A 16,566-nucleotide genomic window follows, 5' to 3' on the forward strand; every position below is an offset into this window, starting at 1 on the left:
AATTAGTTTTTTCCTTGACATTTGTCGGCCTGACATGAAAAAGTTCAGGTTTTCCTCAAAAAATATTTTCTTTTATATCCAGAACCAGTAAACTGATGGTCAGCTCTTCCTGTGGTGCAATGATTTGGAAGTTCAAAACCATTTAGTCTCAGTGAACCAATAAAATATTTACTGAAAGCATCTCAGAGATTTGCAGCTGAGCAGTGTCGGAGCTCAACTTGACAGTGTTAATCAGGAATATGGGATTATTTCATTGCGTTTATCTGCATTGACCTACAAAAAAAACGTCAGTCAGCATGTCTCTTACTTCTCTCACATATGAGTGAGAATGAAGAATGTAATTCAGTTGTGAGGGTTCAAACCTTATGATAGTGATCACACAAACTGATCGACTCACAAGCAAGGAACTTGGCTTATCTGTGTTACGGCCATCAAAATGCTGTTACTATGCACATAATCTATAATGAACAGAAAATGGACTTGTACAATGTAAAATATAGAAGGAATGTTATGAGATCATGAACAGTGATCATGTCCTATTATAATTATTTATAATATTATATATTATATTCTTTTATATCTGCATATGTTTTTTTTCTAATCACTTCATTATGAATGTGAACAAATGGTGAACGAATAATTTCAGGGTTTCCTGGTGTATATGGTTTTGGTTTTTCAGGATGTTATCCTTGTTCTCACTGCTAGATGGCAACATGACCTCAGAAAACAGAAACAAGCAGTTAGAAAGCATACACCAAACCTTATTAATTATGTTTTACTAATTACAAATACTACTGTATTTAAACAGGTTTACCTCCATTTAAAAAAACCTCTCCCTCTAGATAATTAAACACTGTTGATGTGATGCAGAGGAAACAAAATCATTGGTGGAGGTGTTGCAGTTGCCTCCGTTGTACCTGGGTGGAGCAGGGCTTGTCCAACAAAACAATTGCAATGAGTTTGTTCAACACATTCCTGCATGGGTGGAATGTGGAAAAGTGTGGGAAAAAAACCTCTACGACATGCATAAAACAAATCTTTCCGTAGAACCGGTTCAACAAGTTTGTCATGTCACAAAAGTAATAACATATTGAGCAAGGAAATGTTGTTCATCTAACTGCTCTGTTGCAGTTTCAGACAGCATGTCTCAGAGTTGCTCCGATGCCTCGGCTGACAGTCATCCACACGAAAGGTCAGGGGGGAGTGGGACAGGGAGAGAGGGTGGGCCAGCACTGTAAATGGATGGCGGAAGTAAAAGAGGATGGAAAGGGAGAACCTGCAGAGTGGAGACGAAAAATGCTGAGGTAGGTAGACCTGTGTGTGTCATTTCAACAATTGGCCTTTCACTGGAAATCAGCTTTTTGAGTGGCAGCCGGTCTCTTATTACCTGCTGCCACATGGGAGGGTCTGCGTGAAATGATGGTCTGAGTGCATCTCTCTGCCCAGACTGTTGAAAGTAAATGTTTTTCTGCTTCATTAGGCAGATATCTGTCATCATTTGTGATAGCTGACAGACACGTTTAACTGCTCAGAATTACATGAGTTAACAGGCCTGAGGCGACTGCCAATTATTCAGTTCTGTTTGGGGGATTAACCATTGATTCCTCTAATGGATCAGACAGCTGGTCCATCTTAATAAATCTGTTACGATCTCATGACCTGCAAGTGGCTGGACTGTTTCCTGTTTTATTTTGAAATTACTTCCCTTTTGCATCTGTCGTAGATTCCTGTCTTCCCGTTGCATGTGATTTTCTGCCCTGGCCTGTTTAGCATCCTGTCTTCCCCTCACTAAAGTATTTCCAATAAGGTTTAATTCCCATCAGTATCATTTGTTGTGATCCTTTATGGTGCAATTTGGGTTTTGGAAAAGAAAACCCTGGAGATAACAAAAAGGTGGCGCTGAGGATGGTAACTGTCCAAAAGGTTACAGCATTTTGGTGTAGTGGTCATTGCTAGTAATAGTGAGGCAATTATTAACACCTCTGATTTCCAGATTGTCTTCACGCCAGCATCCAGTCTGCTTTCCATCAGCCTGCTCCAGAGTCGGCTAACCATCAAACAGTCCTACTCCAGTGGGCTTTGCCTCTGGCCTTCTAGCCTCCAGCTTGATTCCCAGTTGGCAAGTCACAGGACCACAAGTTCACACCCAGCTTCCAAACCTGCCTCCAGGTGGGCGAGCTCCCTGGCTGCTACCCCCCAGTCTGCACCCAAGTGACTTAGTTGACAGCTTTATACTGTACAGCCTTCATCAAACCCTGTTAACGCCCAATCTTACTGTCAGGTGAACAACTCTTGGCCTACAGCACACATGGTGGTGAGCCTGGGGATCATCCGCCGGCAGCCAACTCCATTAGCCTCTCCCACTCTCCTGCCAGTCTCTCAGTCAGCTCGCCTCCAGCATGCTAACCTTCAGCCTGCACTCTGGCTAAGAACACGGTCTCTAACCAATATTGAAGTTGGATAGCCTCCAGTCTCCACCCAAGTTGATTAGCAGGTTCCTGCTCCTTAGCCAGTAGCCAAGTGACCCAGAGCCGGTCAGCTGAGACCTAAGCCAGAAACGATCTGTTGCTGCATCGAGGGTCCTCCTGGTTCGCAGTCAGTGGTCCGGTTGTCGGCTGTCCGCAGCTCCAGATCTCCTGACAACAATCCCTGCTGACACACTATCAGGCCTCCCACATCTCTCCAATGTTCAGCCTGATCCCCAGCTGCTCAGTTTTTTGCCCTGCTTTTGACCAGCACTTGAATCTTCTAGTGCTGTCTGTCTCTCCAGACCTCCTGTGTCTCTTTGTTGACCTCCAGAGCGGTCTTGGCTTGGGGTGGTCTCACATACACTATATGACCTCCAAGTCGTTCTCCAGCTCAGCTTCATGAGGGCACCTCACCAGATGCCCTTCTGTTCTGCCTCTTGAGGGATCCTGAGGGCCACTTCCTGTCTGCAAGCTGCCATCTCCCCAGACCCATGCCGGCCTTGTGTCTGCCTGTGACCTCTTCTGTTCTTGCATTTGTTCCCTAGAGCTTTGCTTGTTGCAACCTTGTTGGAGTTACTGTTCATATTCCTGTTTTGTTCCTATTTATGTTCTTGTTTGTGTTTCTAATTTTTTAATCAGTCAGTTTTCTGTTTGTTTCTCCTCATTATCCTTACAGTTCAAGTCAAACACCAGCTGACGGTCGGCCATGTCACACAGTTTGGTCCCAGGCTCTACAGACACTGCGACCCTGGAGAGGTTGGTGTAGTTTTGCTCCAGTAGGTGTAGTGTGGTTACTCTGCCAGGTGGAGGCGCCGCTGCACCCCTATGTGTTATTGGTAGACCTGTGCTGGAGGTTCCTGTTGGTGTGTTTACTGTGGATGGCTCTGAGAGCCTGTGTTTATGCCCTGAAGTACTGCCTGCAGCCAAGCCCGGACCAGGTGAGTGCAGCTGCATGAACCTGATCTCGCTTGACCCTGTTGGTGCATTTGTTTGTGTAATGTTTATTTACTGCCTTTGTTTCAATTCAAGGTGGAGCCATTACAGAAGATACAGCAGGATGTTGTGAGTGAAAACAGGAATGGCCAGTGTCCCTGGTGAGACATTATTATTTTCACACACATTCATTAGATTTAAAGATTTGATCCCATCTTCCCCTCACCAGTCAAAAAATGCCGAAGACAGATTTGTACCTGCATACATCAGGCATTTCTTTGCCTCAAGTAAACCTTAATTTCCCAGAATTAAACAGCCAGAGATGTATACATATTATTTCTGATCTATTTTGGGAAACAGAATTAATTTCAATGCACCCAAAAGAAGCACAAGAGTCCTAATCATTACACCCATTTTCTTTCAAGACTATACCAGCATATCTTTAGTTGTTGATAGCACCTTTGGATTATTATTATTATTTTTTTTATCTTGCCAGTTAGGGAACCTACTGCTTTTTATAAATGATATTTTAACACTTCTGAAAATGACAGAAATAAAAGTCCACATAAAATACACAATTACTTTATTCTCCACATTTTTTCAGGGTGCCCCTGTCAAGGAGCCCGGGCCTCCACCTTTCTCTGGGCCTTGCCCTGGCCAACAGCCTCCTGCTGTGTGTGCTCCAGGAGCCCCTGCTAGACCCTGGTGTTCCTCACATCCAGTCTCTCCTCTCCAGGCTGGAGGTAAGAGGGAGGAAACCACCTTCAGAGAGCAAAATGCCCTCTCTCTTACACAAAGCAGCCTCCAGCAATTCTTCTCATCTCCTGTGTTCTCAGCTGCTCTATGCATGTAGATCAGTGCGAAGTCTGTTGGTGATATTACAGAGATCAGACATGGCACTGAGGAATACACAGATATTCTAGCCTTGGGCAAGACACTCCATCACTGAGCTGCTGTTATCTGCACTCTGAATTAACCAGACTGCCGGAGGAGAGAGGCTTTTAATTCTGACTTTCCTGTGTCCTTCCAGTGTCAAATGGTCTTCCAGTCGGTTGGGCTGACATTTTCCTCTGTGCTGAAGTAACTTTATCTATTGACTGGATTGCCTTGACACGTCTTTTTGTTTACTTAATTCTAGCACCACCAGTTGTACAACACTGTCATCCATGACATGACATGACATCTTAATGATTCGTATAAGGTGTAACTGTCTGTGAGTAATAGCATACTTACAAATGTGCTGGACTATCCTGGACTGAGGTCACTGCACCATCTTTTGGCAATAACCTCAGGCCAAAATGTAACTTTGTCTTAATTTAACAAGAACACTCTGTCCGATTCCTTATTCTGGTGTTTGTGTCAGGGTTTAGCTCCATGTTTGGGTTTCTGTTTTCTTTTATTTGATTGTTGCAAAAATGTATTTTGGAAATGTCAGCTGTAGAATCAATATTGTTTTTCTTTTTTGGCATTTTAAACTGTATGAAAATATGTTTGGGTGGCTGTAATAATAAGCAATAATAATATATAAGTATATTCCTGCACTGTCTTTTATTCATCAGTTTGGTTGATGAAGTATTTTGCTGTATACATTCTGCAGAAATAAAGTTAGTTTTTTTTTTTTTTCTGTAGTCAGTGTCTCACACACTTGAGAAGACTGACCCTGGATCAGAGGTAACACTGGAGGAGGAGGACCACGACTCCACACTGACAGACAAAGTGAAGCTCATCTGCACCTATCTACTGCAGAGGTGAGGCTCAATATCTAGTGAACATGCCGTCTACTTCTTTTACTTTAGTTGAGCTAGATTAACAACCTTCACCCTTCTGATAGGATGAGGTTGCTGCGTACTCTCGTCCAGGTGCAGGGGGATTTTGAGGCGAGAGTGAAGGACATCCTGGAGGGCCTGGATGGCCTCTGGGCTCAGCTGGAGGAGTTACACACCGGGGTCACGCTAACCAAAGAGGAGGGTCGAGGCCATGGAGACTTGGCCATAGCCCATACAGACGCAGAGGTATGAAGGTCTGTCTGCATATCTCTGGTATAGTGATATTATAGTGCTGGATTTCTTCTGTTATATATTTCACTTTACTACTTTTAAAACTTTTTGTGAAATGTTTTTGTCAAGTTTGATTCCAAAACAATGAATCTTGGTGATGTAACATTTACATTAGCCTTGTCACTCTCATTGGATTTAATAGTTTTATGTGTTTGGCAAAGAATTTGTTTTCAGTCCTGGGCCACTACAGGAACAGACTTCAGGGCTGCCAGACTTGTCTGAAGGACAGCACACAATTACTGCAGGTAAAAGTTTTCCTTATGCCATACAAATCCACCTGATACTTCCTGCTGTCTTCACTCAGGGGTCACCTTGTCTCTGTTTCACAGGAGTTAACCTGGAGTCACACTCATATAAGCCACAGTATGAGCAGCAGCAGTGAGTCAGTCTGGCCAGAGCTGTTGCTTCAGTCCAACATTGAGCAGGTATCCTAAATTATGCCCCTTAGACAAACAGCCAAACGCTGTTCATAGATTTAGAAACACAGCAGGACTAAAAAACTGTCTCTCTTCTCACAGTTTGACAAGGTCCAGGAGAGTTTCCTCTCTCTTGAACAACAGACTTCTACATTCAAGGCCCACCTGGAGGGACTTACAGTGGAGAATCCGGAAAGACATGCAAGCCCCCCTGCTCATGTTAATGGATCCAGTTCATGCTCAGTCTCTCTACACACTTCCCCACATCTCCAGAGTAGAAGCACGAGTGCTTTATCACTGGAGAACTGTAACTCGACCTCTGCATCAACGTCTGCTTCCTCAGTGGATGAAGATGCTGAAACAGACACTCCTCTCTCACTGTGTGAGAGGTCGGCTTTGCAGTTGTCCTCCACTTTTGGGCGTCTACATAAATCTGGAAGGAGGAAATAATTTTTTATTAGTCAAATGACTATAATAAGACTGCAAGCCAATAATAAACCAATTTTTGTAAATGGCTGAACAACACAGGTTTGTTAAAACCCCAACACTAATGGACTGCAGCATTAGTAATGCATGTAATGATTGTAAAGAATGAAGTGGGTGCATTATGAGATTAGCATATTTTTTAATTTATTTGATTTAACAGACTTGGTGGTTGTAAAAGTATGAATGAATGTTGATTCGCCATGATATGTGATATAATCAAGAAAGGATTATTGGAAAAAATATCTACATACTGCAAACAACAGTCCTGTTTATACACACAAAAATGGCTTCTTTCCTCATATTCAGTTTTTCCTAATAAACTTGACACTTTTCCTTCCATTTCAAAGTGACAGGCAAATGGTAATAAAATTACAAAAAACTGTTAATTTAAAATCATAATTGAACAAAAAAAAAGCACAAATTGAATACATTAAATACCATATCTGTTTTATGAACTTTTGAATTAAGACTCACTTTTTTATTAGCTCTCCAACATAGGCTTTCTGATGATCAAGATATTTTCAATAACTGATCATTTGCCAATACACAATACTGAGTGGGCTGTGTATTGCTTTGTGGTTACACTAATCTAATAATTTTTTTCCACTTATTGAAAGATAACCAGGCATGATTTCCCTCTTAAGTCAAAGAACATTTGAAACACAAGGGGGCACACTTCCACCAGTTTTTACAGGCACAAGTAGAAGCGTCTCACAGCACCCATTAATCATATTAGACAACAACTCCTTAAATATACATTCAACTGAGATCTGCATGATGAACCCAGACCCTCACTCAGCTTCATAGATGGAAAGAGAAAGAGAAAGAGAGAGAACAGGCTCCTCAAACACATTCACTTTAACCTCAACTTGTGTCTAGAGACGCACACTGTGTCTGAAGAGTTTCATTCTGTGCTTTTGTATCCTATATTCAGTCACTGATGATTAATCTCATTAACTATTTTTTAATTGTAACTACTTCATGATGTAGCCTAATACTGGATAGCTGATGTTGATTTTTTTATATTATTATTCAGGTTGTATTGATAATTTATCAAAAGTATGTTCCAGCTGTGTGATGATCTATGAGGTGTGTTCCTCATGTGTAAGAGGAATGAGAAACCTTTTTTTATTTTACAATAACATAACAATTTCTCATTCAATTGCTCTTTATCAGACCAAGCAGCCAAAATGACTTGAGCAGGGATTTCAGGTTGAGTGCAGAAGGAGGGGGCGCCTGGGTGGGGGTTGGAGTAGAAGGGGGCAATGGAGGTCAGAGCCGGAAGTGTTTCTGTTATTACTAAAAACTGAGCAGCCCTCTAGACCTTTTTGAAAGACATGAATGTCTTTGATCCAAAATTCAATTACCCTGCAGCTCCACACTGGAGGCAGCAGTTTTCCCGAACCAGATTCTTGACTTTCCTGGCCTGACCAGACTGGATTACTGATGAGAATCAATTCATTCCTGGCTGCTGTTAAGTGCTAATTGTTGGGAGCCCGTACAGTATGCATAACGTAGATGTCATTTGACCATGGTCTTGCCTACCATCTGCCAGATCCTGCATCTGTCCGATTCCCTCACACTGGGGGCAGAGATTGGAAGAGGTGGGGCCGACCACTGGGAGATCAGGGATGAAAGGAATGCAAGCTGAATGCTGCAGGATCTGAGCTGTCACAACACCAAAGACACAAACACACCATGTCTGGATGGATAGTGGGACATAAAGACTGTGGGAGGAGAGATGTTGTGTGTTGGGTTATTTGAAAGTGAGTGACAAGAGTTGTACATACAAAAAAATCTGTTATGACATACCACATGAATATGCAACATTTTCCACGAATCAGTCATGAATACACAGAACATAACAGTCTTGGATGCTTGCTTACAATAACAATGACCACACCGACATAGAGGTCCAACAGTCAAACGACAGCAAAAAAAACTCTGAGTTGATTTATGGAGCGACTAAATAAATTGATAGAAGGAGGAGGGATAATGCTATTAGAGGTGAATGAAAAACAGAGCTTAAAATACAAAACAAGCTCTGCTTTATGAGAGAGTGGGGAACGTCCCGGTCCTGTCCAGATGAACTCATGTCTCACATTGTTGGCATGTGATGTCATGGTCAGCAGAGGGATGGTGTCTGGCAGAGCAGAGGGCACCAGATATCTGTTCACTGAGAATGTAAGAGTGAGCGAATGAAATTACCACAGGCTTTGTTTAGTTACACTAAAAAGTTGATGACCAGCTTCCTCACAGTCCATTCCAGTCCTGGAGCAGAGGCTGTTTCAAAGCTAGCTCAAGTGTGTGTTGTTTCAGAAAATATGGTTCATGGCAGAGGTCAATCCCTTGCCTTATCCTGACAATTACTCAAGATCAGGTTTCACTGGCGTACACATAGCACACATTTGTGCTGATCCCTCCTCTGATGGCACTGCAAGACACCATACAGTAGTATGGACAGCTGCTATCCAATATAAGCAAACTGAAGACCTTGTCACAGAACTTAAATAAGTTAAATGAATTAGTCCTGTTCCTTTGGGAATTTACATATGTTTACTACACACAGTGTGTCAATTAAAACATCAAAACAGTGCAAAACAAAAAACAAAACAAAACAAAACAAAACAAAACAAAACAAAACAAAACAAAACAAAACAAAACAAAACAAAACAAAACATATGATAACACAATAAATGGTGCATAGGAAGTTAGCATGTGGACAGCCACCAAATAGCCACCAAAGAAAAGCAAGAACTTAGCAGGGTTTAGATATGAAGAATGATAATAGATGGTTACACAGTGTGTGTGAATGTGTGTATGTGTGGCTGGTGGGAGTCTGCTGTTAACCTTTTAACTTAATGGCAGTGACATTTTGCAGGTTAATAAATGGCAACAGCCTCAACAAAAGGCTGTGTGTCTTCATTCACTGATCTGAAGCACAACTATGTTGTACATTAATAGTAAAGTAATCCTCATTGTCCCAAAAACCACAATCCTCAACATCCGCAAAACGAAATGTCAAATACTTTTTTTTTGTTTTGTTGCTACGCTTGACTTGTGTTAAAATCTGTCTTTAAATATTTATCTGACCTGTGAGTTCAACTTGAGAAAAAAAGCAAAGCCCTCATGGTGAATCACAAACCACATGCATGGCTGCTATTAAAGTGCTGGACACAGATAACGGAGGGCCATGCCACTTTTCACCAGAGGCTGTTGGAAACAGAACGGACAGCTGCACATTGAGACAAAACATCAAAACACCGGCCACAGATGTACGCAATTAGCAACATGGTAGACATTTGGGGAGCAAAGGTCCATAAACTCGCAACTTATTATGGTTGATCTAACATGGCTGGAGGGAGGCCTAAACTCAACAACATTATTCAACCCCATATCCAGGGTTTAAATTCAGTGACGGCTGAGATGCACCAATAAACATTTAGTATTAGCTTTCTGATACTGAATATTATCTCAAACAATTAATGCATGTGTGTGTGCGCGCCCACATGCACTGTGTACATGTGTGCACTTTCTTACAAACAGGCCGGGGGGGAGGGACGGACCGCCACGCCACCTAATGACTGGGAACATTAGGAAATGCTAAGCTTCCTGTTTGTGTAAACATTTTCTTACTCTGTTTTCCAAGAGAGTGGAGTAGAATAATCAAGCCTGACCCCTCTGCCCTCCTGTTTCCTACTGATCACATGGAGGCTGCTCACCTTCTGTGTCGACACACTGCTGACCAGAGGCAAGAACCTGCCTCGTCCTACTGCTGGCTGGTGGGAGAGGTTAGTGAGGAACGGGTGGATTTTTCCAGAGGTCATGAGCAACCGCCACTGATATCAATAGGTAACAGATGTGGGAGCAGTTTTAAATCGGCACAGTCAACTCCATGCAAAGACAAAAATACATTTCACAGTCTTGCAAACTACATTTCAAGTAGCATCCATTAATTGATAAGGCAGGAGTTGCGAAATATGAAAAATAAGTTACATTAGATTTGAAGGAAAAGAACACACCATGAGTTATTCGTGATAAAATCTGACTATTCCAGATGTAGCTGTCTACCACTTTGAAATATTGCATTATAAATCTTTCAGCCCAGTATTTTTCCTAGCTTTTTGGAATGATACCCTTAAAATCTTAGTATCCATTGCATCACTTCTTTTATCTTTCATGTATTTTATTTTTATTTTTATCTGTGTTGCCAAAGAGACAGACAGTTTGATTTCTTAGTATTCCTCCCTCTGAAATAGTTCTGAAGCATCTGCAACCAGATGCTGTGGCTCTCTGCTCTGGATTTCTTGTTGACACCTTCACATTAAGATCAAGCCAATGTTGAGGTCTGGGGAAACGTGGCACCATCTCTACAATAAAGTTTACTTCAAGAAAGGTGCCGTCAGCTGATTGGAACGGGTGCAAACAGGCCAACATTTTTGTCAGACTATCTAAGATGCTTTAAGTGGAGGTAAAACCAAAAAAAAAGAGCCCCTCATATATTGGTAACAATTACTCTTTGCACAGTCCTGTATGAGAAAAGCCAGCCAGGGGAATAGTCTGCAAACTGTGATAGATGTTTTTCAGCCAATGCTATGTGCGCAAGCCAACTTGTAATAAAGATCATTTATGATACGTCCTCGCTCCTCTCCTCCCCTTATCATTCGTTCCCTTCACCCTTCGAAACTGGAGCTCATCTTTTGGCTCCTCGGCATGAGGCACCGATGTGTGAGGCAGCTTTCTGAGGAAAGGCTAAACAAACAGGCTGGCCCAGGCACAAAGAGTCCGCCACTCAGAGACATGTGGCAGCAAAACCCTCTCAATCCATGTCCCCACCCCCCCCCCCCACCACCAGCCACAACTCTGAACCTCTCACACTCCCACCGGAGCCACACAAACCCTTCCACATACCCCGAGTGTAGAGCCAAGAGAAGGAAAGATGGAGGAGGAGGGGGAGCAAATTCTGATTCCTATTCACTGAATGTCACCACCTCACAAAGGGGACCGCATGACACTGCCACTAAATCAGAGTTAATGGACTCCTTTCTCAGTCCTGCGAACATGACAGGGGGCGTGTGTGTGAGAGTAAGGGGGTGTGGGAGAGGGACGGGGGCTGGTGAGGGTGCCTGTTTGCCCCATTGAGGGGGCACATGGGCCAATGAGCCTTGTGTGATATAGTGAGAGCAGATTGGCAAGAAGTGTGTTTTCCAGAAGCATTAACAGCTCAGTGGAAAGTCCGGAGTCTCATTCAACACTTATTTGTTTTAAGGAGTCCATAATTCACACGATATACTGACTTTGTGTTTCTCTAAATCGTTAGTGATTTAAAAAAGGTGAGTGTTAATCATATCCTCTGTTTGACTGTTCTGTCACTACTCTTTCAGCACAGCTGATTTGTGTGTTAGAAGCAAAACAACAAAACATCAATCACTGGCCTCTTTAACAGTAAGTACAACGCAACACAAACCATCTTGGTGCGCAGGCAATCAATCAAACCGCTGAGCTGAAGTTATGGGGAACACCATCCACCGGGCTTGTGGGGCGATTGTTGATTTGCATGTGAACACTTACATCACAATGAGGAGCCAGACTGGGGGACAGCAATTTTGGAGCCGTATGTTATCTTCCCTACAGGGCTGAACCTAATACAAGCAACCCCTCCCTCCCTGCAACATTGCACCCCATCCCACGCACAAAGAGCGCAGGCCACAGTGGAGATGAGTGAAGATGGCATCGGTGTCACTTTGGCAGGCATTCACAACCCCCCCACCTCCCCCCTGCCTCCGCCTGCACAGAGGAGATGCATAGAGACAGAGGCTCAGAGACACGGAGCCCCAGGTACCGACCTCATTAACAGATAAAAGCAACCTTTCCCCGTGACCCCTGACCCCAGAGGTTGCCATGGAGCCTTCCAGTCGAGGCGTAGATGCTGCACGCTGGGATCGCTCCCAGCGGGGCAGAGTGAATATGGGCTGCTGTAAGAATTATCAAGACACCCCACTACAACCACCACCACACACACACACACACACACAAAACAACCCCTTCCTCTCTCATACACAAATCCATATTCGTCCACTTCACGCGCCTCTGAACTGACTTCTTGAAGTCGTGCTGGAGCTCATGTGCTTCTCTCTCTCTCTCTCTCTCTCTCTCTCTCTCTCTCTCTCTCTCTCTCTCTCTCTCTCTCTCTCGCTTCCTGCTTTGTTTCTGGTCAGTTGTGTTAATACCAGTCAAACAGTTAAGCTCATTACATCCCGGAGTTCACCTTTGATGTGCAAAGAGGAAAAAGTGTGATAGTTTACATAAGGACGAGATGAAAAGACTAGCCACTGCCTCTTTTCTCTGCTTGTTTCTACTCAGCACACTGGCCATGTATGGTTGTTTTTTTTTTAGCCTGAACGTGTACATTCATTGTGCTGCATTACTGATGCTGTTTGCTCAATGCAAGTGAATGGGAAAGTGGTCTCATACTTTTGGACAGCACTGTATTTAGTCTTAAAACTAAACTAAAAATATTTTTAAGAATTCCAGCATTATAGCATTAAGTTATTTTATCGTACATGTTGTTTTCTTTTATGATGAACACATTACACACTGTTTTAAAATGTGCTACATGTATAAAAGGTTGATATTCTTATATTTATTGTATAAATATTAGACAATCTTGGGTTTTGGTCTCACACTTTATATGTAAAACCTATGGTAGAAAGTGTATCAGTATGTTCCAGGGTGTGTGTCAATGCATATGCATGTGTGTGTGTGTGTGTTTGTGTGTGCATGTGCGCGTGTGCATGAGTGGTTGCTCGAGAATGAGGGGGGAGGGGGTTATATCTTGGTCATGCTGACTGAGTTTTATAAGCTGTGGCTAACCCCGCTCCCCACAGCTGACTGAATATTAAATAAACAGAGCCAAGTGGCTGAATTCAGTGGAGTGAGTGCTCAGGCTGGAGAAGCACTACTTCACCACTGCGGGGGCTCCCCCACGGGGCCCCCACATCAGCCTGTCTTATTCTTGGCAGCTGCAGAGAAGAGAGGCAGACTATGGGGTGGGTGGGTTTATGGGGTGTGTTTGGGGTAGTGTACAAGGGAGAGGAAGGAGGAGTCACTGAGAAGAGGAGGAGGGAGGTGGGGTGGTGGTGGAAGGGAAAGTTGGAAGGAGTAAGGAAGGAGGGATGTGGGTGAAAGAAAAATGGGGGCTGGTGTTTGCTGTGGGATAAAAATCCCAACCAGCATAAGAAGAAAACTGAGAGTTGCGCCGTCACTTGCTAATTTTTCTTGTGGTTTTGAGAGAGTGGATATGGAGTCTTTTCCTCCCTCTGCCTGCCTGTCTGCGTCACAGGGTGAAAGTAAGGCAGTGTGTCAGCTTCAGTCTGTCAGCCATGAACAAACCTCTTGCCACAGACACAGTCGGCCTTCTCGCTTAAATCCCAAACTCCTGCTCATATGGACACTTTTCTGAGCTGATGTTTTATATTTTTGGATGCATCCCAACAATGTTCTTGGTATCACCTCATGATTGTTTCAAATATATTGTATACAAAAAAACTGTTTTTATGAGTCTCAAATGATCTCTCTGTGTTGTTTTTGTTTATTCATGGATTTTTATTTATTTTATTAATATTTTTTAATTAGAATCAGACAAAGCAAGAAAGCGTAACTGAACACATGACTGGTGGACAGTATCATGGCACACCTGATGGAAAACAGGGATTATTATTAATTACACCTGTATAGCATGAAGTAGAGAAAACCATGAATCATCAAATTAGAGGGGGCCGCATTCCAATTAGCTGCGCCAGTTTCAGCTGGTATTGTGCAGAATGACTCAGTGTTACACACACAGGGCCACTGAATAATAGAGTTATTGTTAATGTTATTAACACCTATGCTTATTAAACTGTAAGAAGTTTAAGTGTCTGTTCTGAACAAGGCTCATTATGGCCCAGTCAACCTGCCACAGGTGTTCAAACTATGATGAATGCCTCATGTTTTAAACATAGTATCAGGACTTTCTATTCTATGCCCATCAAAAGTGGAATAACTTACAGAACTTTGTGAAACTTGATCACCTTATTTCTCTAGATAGCTTTCAGAACTTACTATCAACACTGTTCTGCAGTCTGTATGTAATTGTGGACTATGATTTTGATTGTATTGTATATATTTGTGTTGTTTTGTAATCAGGGCGCCATTGGAAAAGATAGCTCGCTCTTATTGTCCTTCCCTGAATAAATAAAGGTGAAAGAAAAGAATGTACAGAATTTATTTTTACTTTGTGTGTTTTAATATTAGTCTCTGAAATTTATCAGTGTCATGGAGCATTTTGCATACGTAAACATACTCTATTACTGAAGACAAATCATCACTGTCACTCCCTGAGCTGCACTGTGAACACACTTAGTTGCATTTTCTCCACAGGGTCAAGTCAAGATTCACACACACACACACACACACACACACACACACACACACACACACACACACACACACACACACACACACACACACACACACACACACACACACACACACGCACACACACACACACACGCACACACACATGCACACTACACATGCACACGCACACTACACACACTACACACAAGCAATGCACACTGTCTTGTCTGAAACCATCCTCCCACTCCACTTCCCAAACTCCACTGTCTCACACCCTTGAGAGTTTCCTGTCTAGTGTTTTTCTCCATTTCAGAATTACTACTGTAAAAGAAGATCAGTGGCTCAACCCCTAGATTGCCCCTCCACCACCATCAACACACACACACACACACACACACACACACACACACACACACACACACACACACACACACACACACACACACACACACACACACACACACACACACACACACACACACACACAGTGCCGGGAATCGGCCTTTGGGAACTCAAAACCGCCCATTCCAGACTGTGAGTTCACCGGTCCCAGACAGTGAATAAAAAGCATTTGATATCAAGCTCCTGCTTGATTTATAAGGCGCTCCCACATGAACACTATCAAGTCACAGTGAGCATCTGGGCAGGTCATGGGAGCCATTTTGGATGGAGTGAATCCACAGGACTCCAGCCTCCCACACCCTGCTCTATAAACACAGCTGTCAGTCTCGTGTCTCCTGTCATTGCCAGCTCCTGTGTTTTATTCTCTCCTCTTTCTCAGTGCAGTTTGAGCTGCAGGGCAGGCACAGAGCTCCCAGTCAGCACACTGCATGTTGTTGGTGGATGTGGGAGAGTTTAGCATACTTGCTGACCGAACTGATTGCACAACAGAGTAATATTTTGGGATGCCTCCCTGTGTTTACAGAGCCAGGACCGTACACTGCTGCAAACCGCTGGCCATCCCTAATGACTCGCACCAAAAACCAGCAAAGCACATAGTGAGAGTTCAGCTAATTGAAGCCAGTGTCTGTTTTCCGATGAATTGTTGTCCTCTTCATATCCCTCCCTGAGCGTCCTCCCACACAGTGCTTCAGACCTCCCACAGAAGACTACAAACATACATTCACATGCACTTGCAGGCACACACACTTTCACATACACATTCAGCAGGCAGGTAGGGACTGTAGCCAGGGAAATGCTGTTTCATCTTGACCCCAGGAAAGCAGAGGCACGAGTGCAGCTCATTGGTTTTCAAAGGGTGAATGAAAAAGGAAACAGAAAGATTGCGAGTGATAGACAAAGAGAGTAAGAGCTTTGTGTGCGCTGTGAAGGAAGAAGGAGAAGGAAGGAAACAGCGAGAGGTAGAAGGGAAACGCTTGCTGAAAAATCTCAGTGGACTCCCCTCTGCTTCCCTCTCCTGCAGCCCCATGCAGGTCGGCGTTCCCCCTCGCTCTCCTTGTGTGGTCCGGAGCTCCAAGTCATTCCCAAACAATCGGCATTAATCCAGGGAGCGAGGGGCCTGGAGCAGAGCGCTGCCAGACAGCCAGAGGACCCTCACCCTGGCCTGTACTGATGCACGCTACACTACACCCACTGTACACACAGACACACACACTAATAGACTCAAGCAGCCTTTAATCAGAGTAGTGGTGTGTTGTATTGTGCAATGTGGTACAGCAGACTCTGACTTAGCATGAGCAACAAAACACGGCACACCACATCACAGACATCTGTAAATGTATCAGACTCAGACTCACACAGAATAAAGAAGTGCTTTATTACGTAGTATCATGGCAGAACTGACTG

Source organism: Trachurus trachurus, assembly GCF_905171665.1.
Source record: "Trachurus trachurus genome assembly, chromosome: 13".
Taxonomy (NCBI): Eukaryota; Metazoa; Chordata; class Actinopteri; order Carangiformes; family Carangidae; genus Trachurus; species Trachurus trachurus.